This window comes from Coenobita brevimanus, chromosome 90, assembly GCF_032717465.1.
Source record: "Coenobita brevimanus isolate Jiangsu-jjx chromosome 90, ASM3271746v2, whole genome shotgun sequence".
Lineage (NCBI taxonomy): Eukaryota > Metazoa > Arthropoda > Malacostraca > Decapoda > Coenobitidae > Coenobita > Coenobita brevimanus.
In genome coordinates, this window is record NC_137043.1 from 25982677 (window position 1) to 25991006 (window position 8330).

At 36.9% G+C, this 8330-nt stretch overlaps 1 pseudogene; it reads left to right on the plus strand.

The window, feature by feature from the left end:
- The first annotated feature begins 1408 nt into the window (after nucleotides 1–1408).
- LOC145411723 (5S ribosomal RNA) lies at nucleotides 1409–1527 on the plus strand (annotated as a pseudogene).
- Nucleotides 1528–8330: the final 6803 nt, after the last annotated feature.

An 8330-nucleotide genomic window follows, 5' to 3' on the forward strand; every position in this document is an offset into this window, starting at 1 on the left:
CTCAGCCTCTTCTTGCTGTCCCTGACACATCCCCCGAAATCAGCATTATTTCACAGCCTACCTCTAATTCCACTTTATATCTGACATCACTATATACAGTATGTGCCCGCTTATCACAAACACTGCACAAGATAGAGTTACATCCCACACGCTTGTGGCAAACTGTACATGGCCACATTACCTCTCTTTTGACAGTACTGCTACCAGTTAGAGTTATCATAACTTTCGTTTTGTCCTCATTTACTCTCAAACCCATGTGCCCCGTTCCGTCTCTCTGCTTCTTAAATCTTTCTTCCACCTCCATTTCATTTTCTGCGATCAGCACCAAGTCATCAGCATACATCTCCCATGAGAGTCCATTTCTGAAGTCACATGAGAGAGCTTCAGGCACTATAACAAACAATAAGGGGCTCAAGACACCCCAGATACATGCCAAGATTCATGGAAAACTCATCACTTAAATCTCCATTCACTCTCACCGGGGTGCAAGTACCCACATACATAGCTGTATAGCCATAACCACGCTAAGCAGCTGCTCCTGGATTCCAAGCTTTCTCATTGTGCACTTGACCACCTTCCATGGAAGATTTTCTTTAAAAAAAAAAAAAAAAAAAAAAAAAAAAAAAAAAAAAAATATATAGTTTTCCAGAGTCTGTTGGACAATAAGTATGGCATCAGTGATTTCTTTGTCTGGTATAAATTCAAACTGCATCACATCAGTATTTACTCCTTCCCTTATCATACCTTCAAGAACTCTCTCCATTACCTTCATTATCTGGTCCAAAAGTTTTATACCTTATATAATTTTTTATTTCCAGGGCATCACCCTTCCCCTTATACACATTTACAATCACAATTTTCAACCAGCCAACTGGGACAACACACCCATATATAACTGAATTTATTAAATCATTAACTAAATGCACTCCAATGTCTCCTGAGGTTTCAACAATTCAGCAGTCAACCTAGACACGCCTGCCCCTTTCCCCAGCTGCATCCTACCTATTGCCCTGGTCACAGTAGCAGCATCAATCAAAGGGCTAGGGCCAAACAATGGATCTGCTGTCTCCAAACTTTTCTTGTTCCATTTAAACTCCTCATACGACAATAGGTCATAATGCTGTCCAGGCATCTTTGATATCCCCATTATGCACCACAACCTTTCCTTCATCATTTTTCACACAGTTCAGAATTATAAAGGTGTTCATAACTACCGGTACTGGATATCACAACTAAAAATTCGTTTTTACAAAATGACATGTCATAAATCCCATTACTTTTTCTGACTGTCACTAATATTTTGCTCTCGCTCTGTACAGTATGATATTTGTAATTTTATTTTGATTCTCTGACTTTCTATTATGTAATTTAAAAATAACATCATATTATTATTATTATTATTATTATTATTATTTTATATACCACGTTGAGTACACCGCTTCCCGTCCGATCAGCGAAGTTAAGCAACGTTGGGTCTGGTTAGTACTTGGATGGGTGACCGCCTGGGAACCCCAGATGCTGTTGGCATCCCTACGTGTCAAGTGGGGTTGGTGGAGGATTAGTGCCCCTCCCTGTAAAACAATTAACTCTAAGCCCTTGGCCACCCCGTCTGGGATACATGGCGTCTGGCAATGAATGAAAAAAAAAAAATTATTTTATATATTTTTAATTAATTATTTTTTTCTCACCCTGCCCTAGGGTGGGAAAGGAGGTCCAGGTGATGATATGATTTTTTCTTTTACAAAATGCCCAATTCTCGGTCATGGAATTTCACTGAAAGATCTTTAGCACAGTAAGCACTCAGTTATCTCTCACACCATTTTCTGGCATATGTTGTTATCCATCACAGCAGTGGCAATATTTTTCCTGAGAAAATTTCATGGGAAGCCCGAAAACTCGAAGTCTATGCTATTTGCCTCTTCACCCAAATGCAGTTTCCTGGCAACGCTACTGTACAATGATATTTTGTCATGCCTATTACAGTGTTTAAAGGTGATTTTCTCTGTCTGAACAATTACACAATATGTTTTTTTTTGGGGGGGGGTTAGACCCCCTCTGGGGGGGTACTGCCTTGCTGTGCATCAGTTTGCCACTATCTGACACCCCCTTGGCCATTGTGTGCCAGATAATTGAGTGTTGACTATATACTGAAAAATCATATTCCTAGTGTTTGCTTAGCATAGTATTACAGTGTGAAGTACAATAAGAATTTTTTTACATCATTTAAATCCATCCCCTCAGGCCAGAACCAGAGTTTTTATTTATTTATTTATTTATTTATTTTTTTCCTGAACTACCCCCCCCCCCATCTTGTGGAAATGTATAACTATGTCTTTCACACCTCTCCATGACACAAAAAACTCCTGATTCAGTCCTCTTTTAATCACTGCCAGATAGTGAAGATTCATTGATCCTAATTGATGACTGAGAAAAGAAAAAACAAAATCCCCTTCTCCCTTTTTAATGCTGTAATTTGGGCTGTGTAAGAAATGAGAGTCCTTTAAGTGTTATTTAAAGGATGTATTTTCATGTGACAGAATCTGAATGATTTTGTAATGTATATGATGCTTTTTCCTCTCATTACCCCTAAAGCTGATGGTAAATGCAATGGAGCCAGAGACTTAAGAGTACATTGATGAACTTTGTATTGCATGCAGTGATGAGATATTATGAGAATGAGTAATATTGTTCACAGTATCATAGTAATCATCCATCCATCCATCATCCAATCCTACATTGTCCCATGAGCAGCATAGGAGCCCGGGGCTAGGCAAGTTGGTCCTGACATTTAAGATGAGAGTGACCAGCCTCACTCATCCCTGAGTGGCATTATGTGAGAAATAAACCCTAACCACCCCTTGGATATACCCTCGTAAAGCTGCACTGGCTCAATCCAACTGGAGAGCTGTAATTACCCACTAACCCACCAGGCGCCAAAATTTGGTTATACTGTATTGTATGTTTACCACCCAGCATAGTAAATGGTTTCCTGGTGTACAGGAAACCATTTGGCTTGTCACTCAGTGTAGAGTCACCCACAGGCAGAAGGAAGAGGAAAGAATGAAGGAAAGAAAGACAGAAGAGAGAGCGTAAAGTCACCCGTAGGCAGAAGGACAAGGAAAGAAAGACGGAAGAGGATGGAAGAAATGCACATAAAAAAAGGAAGTGGTCACATTTTGAATATATGTCAGTATATATGAACGTAATATATTTGTCATCACTTTACATGAGAATGACCAAGGCCGATGCATGCAAACATGCTGGAGCCTTTTTAAATGATAGATACTTATATATGAGCATGTAATGACAGCATGAGTGGAAAGCAGAGGGACCTCATTGATAGATGATGCAATGGAAAGTTCTTGGAAAATTGCAGGGTTGGGTCCAAGTACAGGCTACTGTACTTAAGTCCAAGTGCCCAGAAAATTTTCAAGTGCAAGTACAGCCTTTTTCCAGTTTACTTAAGTTCAAGTACATGTCATTGTACTTAAGTACAAGTACAGGTACTTTATATCATACAAAATTGCTCTTGTTTCGAAGAAGGAAATTAAATGATCGTCACATTCTAAAGGTTAAGTTATTTAGGTAGAAAGTAGCATATTAGATAATAAGTATACTTTATTTAACAAACCATTTCTTCTGTGACAGATATTAAGTCTACTTAATAATACCTTTATCCATCCATCCATCCATCATCCAATCCTAAGTTTCCCCATGAGGACCGTAGAAGCCTGGGGCCAGGCAGTTGGTCCTGACATTTAAGATGAGAGTGACCAGCCTCACTCATCACTGAGTGGCATTACATGAGCTATGAACCCCAATCACCCCTTGGATATAAACCTTCACTGGTTCAATCCGACCGGAGCACAATAATTACCCACTGAACCACCAGGTGCCAAAATTTGGTTATATGGTTACCACCCAGCATAGTAAATGGTTTCCTGGTGTACAGGAAACCATTTGGCTTGTCACTCAGTATAGAGTCACCCACAGGCAGAAGGGAGAGGAAAGAATGAAGGAATGAAAGACAGAAGAGGGAGTGTAAAGTCACCCGTAGGCAGAAGGAAGAGAAAAGAATGAAGGAAAAAAAGACAGAAGAAGATGGAAGGATACAAGGATGGAGTAGAGGACAGGGCAGACACCCGAGAGCAGCACTACATTGAATGAGTGGATGGTGGGGGCCCCCACCTACCTTTATAAAGTCCAATAAAATAAATTTTTGTTAAGTATAATGTACTTGATTGTACTTGAAAGTACTTTTTATTTTTTCAAGTACTTAGGGTCTAAGTACAAGTACAACCAAAACTTTAAACTCCAAGTACAAGTACATGAAAAACTGTACTTAAGTCCAAGTACCAAGTACAAGTACTGTACTTAGACCCAACCCTGCAAAATTGCATGCAGTTTTTAAATGAGTCTGCTAGATTGGCATCAACAGCAGTGACTTGATAATACTGTTTTTCAGTTGCTACCGGAGAAAAGGTTGAACATTTTCTTTACATAAAGAGACCTCCACCTCTTTTAAAATACATCGATATGGATTTTGGCTTCATTTTCTTTTTTTTTCTTCTTTTCTATTTTAATAGGGTCATATAGTTGCAGGCTCTCAGCCCTGGATTCTTTTTTTTTTATTATTATTATTATTTATTTATTTATTTTATTATTATTATTATTATTTTTTTTTTTGAGAAAATATGTAGAGCAAAAACAGAGATCATGGATTGAAGGATAACCCCAAAATCCAAACTTTAAGAGAATTATGACCTTAGAAAATTATATCCCTTATATTGTTGAGGCTATGATGAAGCCTTATTTTCAATGAACACATTATATATTTTGATGTAATTAAACTGCTTTTAGCATATGAAATAAGGAAGTGAATATGACAGTGAGGAAAATAATGATATTAATAAAAGAAAACAATTTGACAAGGTAATAGTATTAGCTTTCACAGACCAAGTTATGACACCAAATGGTTAAAGGTGTATGTTCAGTGATAAAAAGTTTATTATAGTTCATTTGCAGTCTGGGAAGGGGTAATACTAGACAAAAGAAAGAAAGGACTGTGCATAGAAGGTGACTGGAATATAGGGAATGAAGTGATAGTTGATGTATGATGTATTGTGGAAGTGAAAAATATTAAGACATTGTATAATTAGGGGGTGGTGTAGGTGGGGGCACTCACCATCCACTCACTCAGTGTAGTGCTGCTCTTGGGTGGCTGCCCTTTCCTCTCTTCCTTCTTTCCTTCCTTCCTTTTATTTCCTTTGTTCCATTCTTTCTTTCCATTTCCTTCTGTCCATGAGTGACTCAACACTGAGTGACAAGCCAAATGGTTTCCTGTACACCAGGAAACCATTTACAACACTGGGTGGAAACCATATAACCAAAGTATGGCACCTAATGGTGTAATGGATAGGTACAGTGCTCCAGCTGGATTGAGCCTGTGTCAGTTTTTATCCAAGGGGTGGTTGGGGATTATTGCTCACTTAACCCATTAACTTCCCATGGCGTTTTTTTGGAGGTGTCCGTGGTGTGCAGACAATGGGGTAAAAATGAAATTTCCCAAAGACCAAATTTTGTCTTACGAACTGAGAGAACACATGCAAAAGTATATAGTAACGAAATATTAGCTCAATATTTACTTTGGTAAAGCCATGGATGAACATCGAAGTGTCTGATTCCCCATTGGAATGTATGGTTTTCATTTTCTTTTTCGGTTTCGGTTTCAGTTTTGAAGGCTCAAACATACTTGCATGGGTTGGCCTTGGTCACCATGGCACTATATTTGAAATTCACCTGCGCAGCCAGGGCTGTATTGAGCAGTCACACTCGGAACATCCCAGGATGTATAGAGCAGTTAACGTGTTAATGTCACTCAAGAGATGAGTGAGGCTGGTCAATCCCATCTTAAATGTCAGGACCAGCCTACGTAGCCCCAAGCTCCTACACTCCTCATGGGACAACACAGGATTAGATGATGTATGTATGAAAGATATTATGTAAAGGAATGAAACTTGCTGAATAGAAGGAAACGGAATGTAGGTTGAGGGAAAGGAAGATGATTAAGAAGTATTAAATGGGATTGTGGTTGAAAATTTCATGAACAGTGGTTTGTGAGTAATGTAAGAGGAAGGAGCCTGTGGAGTGAGTGAGGTAATGCTTCAGATGAATGTTTAAAGTGAATCAAAGAAGAGAATGCAAATAAAGTGTGTTTGTTAGTGAATCAAAGAAGAGAATTAAAAAAAAGTGTGTTTGTTAATAATGCAGGGAAGTTTGCAGATTTCTGCTGTTGTGATTCTCATTAAGGTTATGATGGATGTGGGTAATATGGATCTGCTGATAATGTGCATTGATGAATTATGACTCAGATATTGTTCGATATGAAAGAACAGCATACTTATCTTACAGAACAGTATTAATATAAAGCGTGTCTATGTTGGTTATATACAAATTCTTGTTTGCATATTAACCAACAAATGTAGTTTATAACAGACAAACGGCACAGTTTTGGGACGCTAACAGCCATGTAAAAACAATGTACTCTATGAACATGTTTGGTTAGTTCCTTACATTTAAGAGTAGAGGTTTGTGTAGGTCCATCCACCTGATTGCAGCTCTCCATATGTCTTAAACTATTTCTCTGCTCAGTTGGAAACTTTAAGATATGTTAATATTTAAAGGTGAAGTTATTATACTTTGTAGATTGTAAATAAACCAAGAAAGCAATATTTCCTGGCAAAGACTAAGTTACTTTTATGTTGTACTTTAAATAGTGTATCTACAAGAAAGTTATTCACAGAAGTAAATGAAGGAGCAGTTTCAGCCTAGTGAAGTTATCCATGTTGTGCTTCATATTGTGGGTGTGTGTATATATATATATATATATATATATATATATATATATATATATATATATATTTTACCTCATAAAGAGAACAAGTGAGTTTTCCTTGTTTCCCATTTTTTCATGTGATACCTCTTGTTCGTAATACATTTCCTTAGAAAATTTTCCTTTTTTAAATTCTATTTATTTATTTAATTAATGGGAATCTTTTATATATGTCGTAGGCTTGTTACCTGCCTACCAAATACATCCCTGTACATTAAGTTACAGTACTGTATTTGTGTTACTGTTTTATGAATACTTGTAAGTCTTAAGCTGAAAATATCCAATACAGTTCTGAGATGCTTGGCACATCCCCATCAGTGTAATGACATGTTGTTTAAGTTATTTATTGCTCTTATCAGACAGTCATTCTTATTAGGATTTCCCCCTCAAAATGAGCAGGTTTATGAAGCTTATATCAAGCCTGTCATGTTCAAGAAGCCTCCAGAACAAACAAAAACCATTTGAATGTAGCAAGAATATGAGAAATGCATGAGTGTAGTAAAGTGCTTAATAAACAATATTGAGCATTTGACCTGAAAAATAATGTTTGGTTTAGTTGAAGGAGTCAGTATTGACTTTAAACTGTTGTAGTATAGCACTGGATATTCCCCCCCCCCCTCTTATTGTGGGAGGGGGGAATAAGATTGTACAATGTTGATACTTAAGTTTGGTGTTCTTAGTATGTTTTGACCTGTCTTTTATTATTAAAAACTATTTAACACAGAAATTTCTCTAATCTGGTAGTAAAGTGTTATAGAAAATAGAGACATGGTCTGCGTATGTGTTTACTTGAAAAATATCTAAATTTCTTACAGCATGTGGCTGCATTTGCAATTTTGTGATCATCATTATAAATATTAGTATTGGTATTATGATAACTGCAATTATCAACCAATTTTGGAAGATATCTTGATAATTTGTCATTAAATTAGGTTGTGTATTCATTTTAACATTTATAAACGTAAGTTCCTAGGGCTGAGTACAGGTATTATGACAACTGCAAGTACTGACCAATTTTGGAAGATTTTTTGGTAGTTTATATCTTTAAATCAGATTGTGTATTCGTATTAACATTTATTAATGTAAGTTCCTAGGGCTAGGTTATCACCTAGTGTGTACTTACTGATTAACTCATCTTGCCATATTTCTTATTACAGATAATTTTGTTTTGTATTGAATCTCCACATATTATAATACAGTGGCCCCTTGTTTTAGGTGGGTAATGTGGGGGTAAGGTCCCCGTATAAATGAATTAATTGTAAATGGTTCCATAGATATATTGTTAAGTGGCTGATTTTGGGGATGACCTCCAAAAAATTTTCAAAGTCTGTATGTTGCCCCAATTGAAAGCTGTACTGCCATCAGATGCATGTATAAATATACACTGATCATCATTAGACATACTGTATTAAATATTAATTGTACAAAAATAATAGTA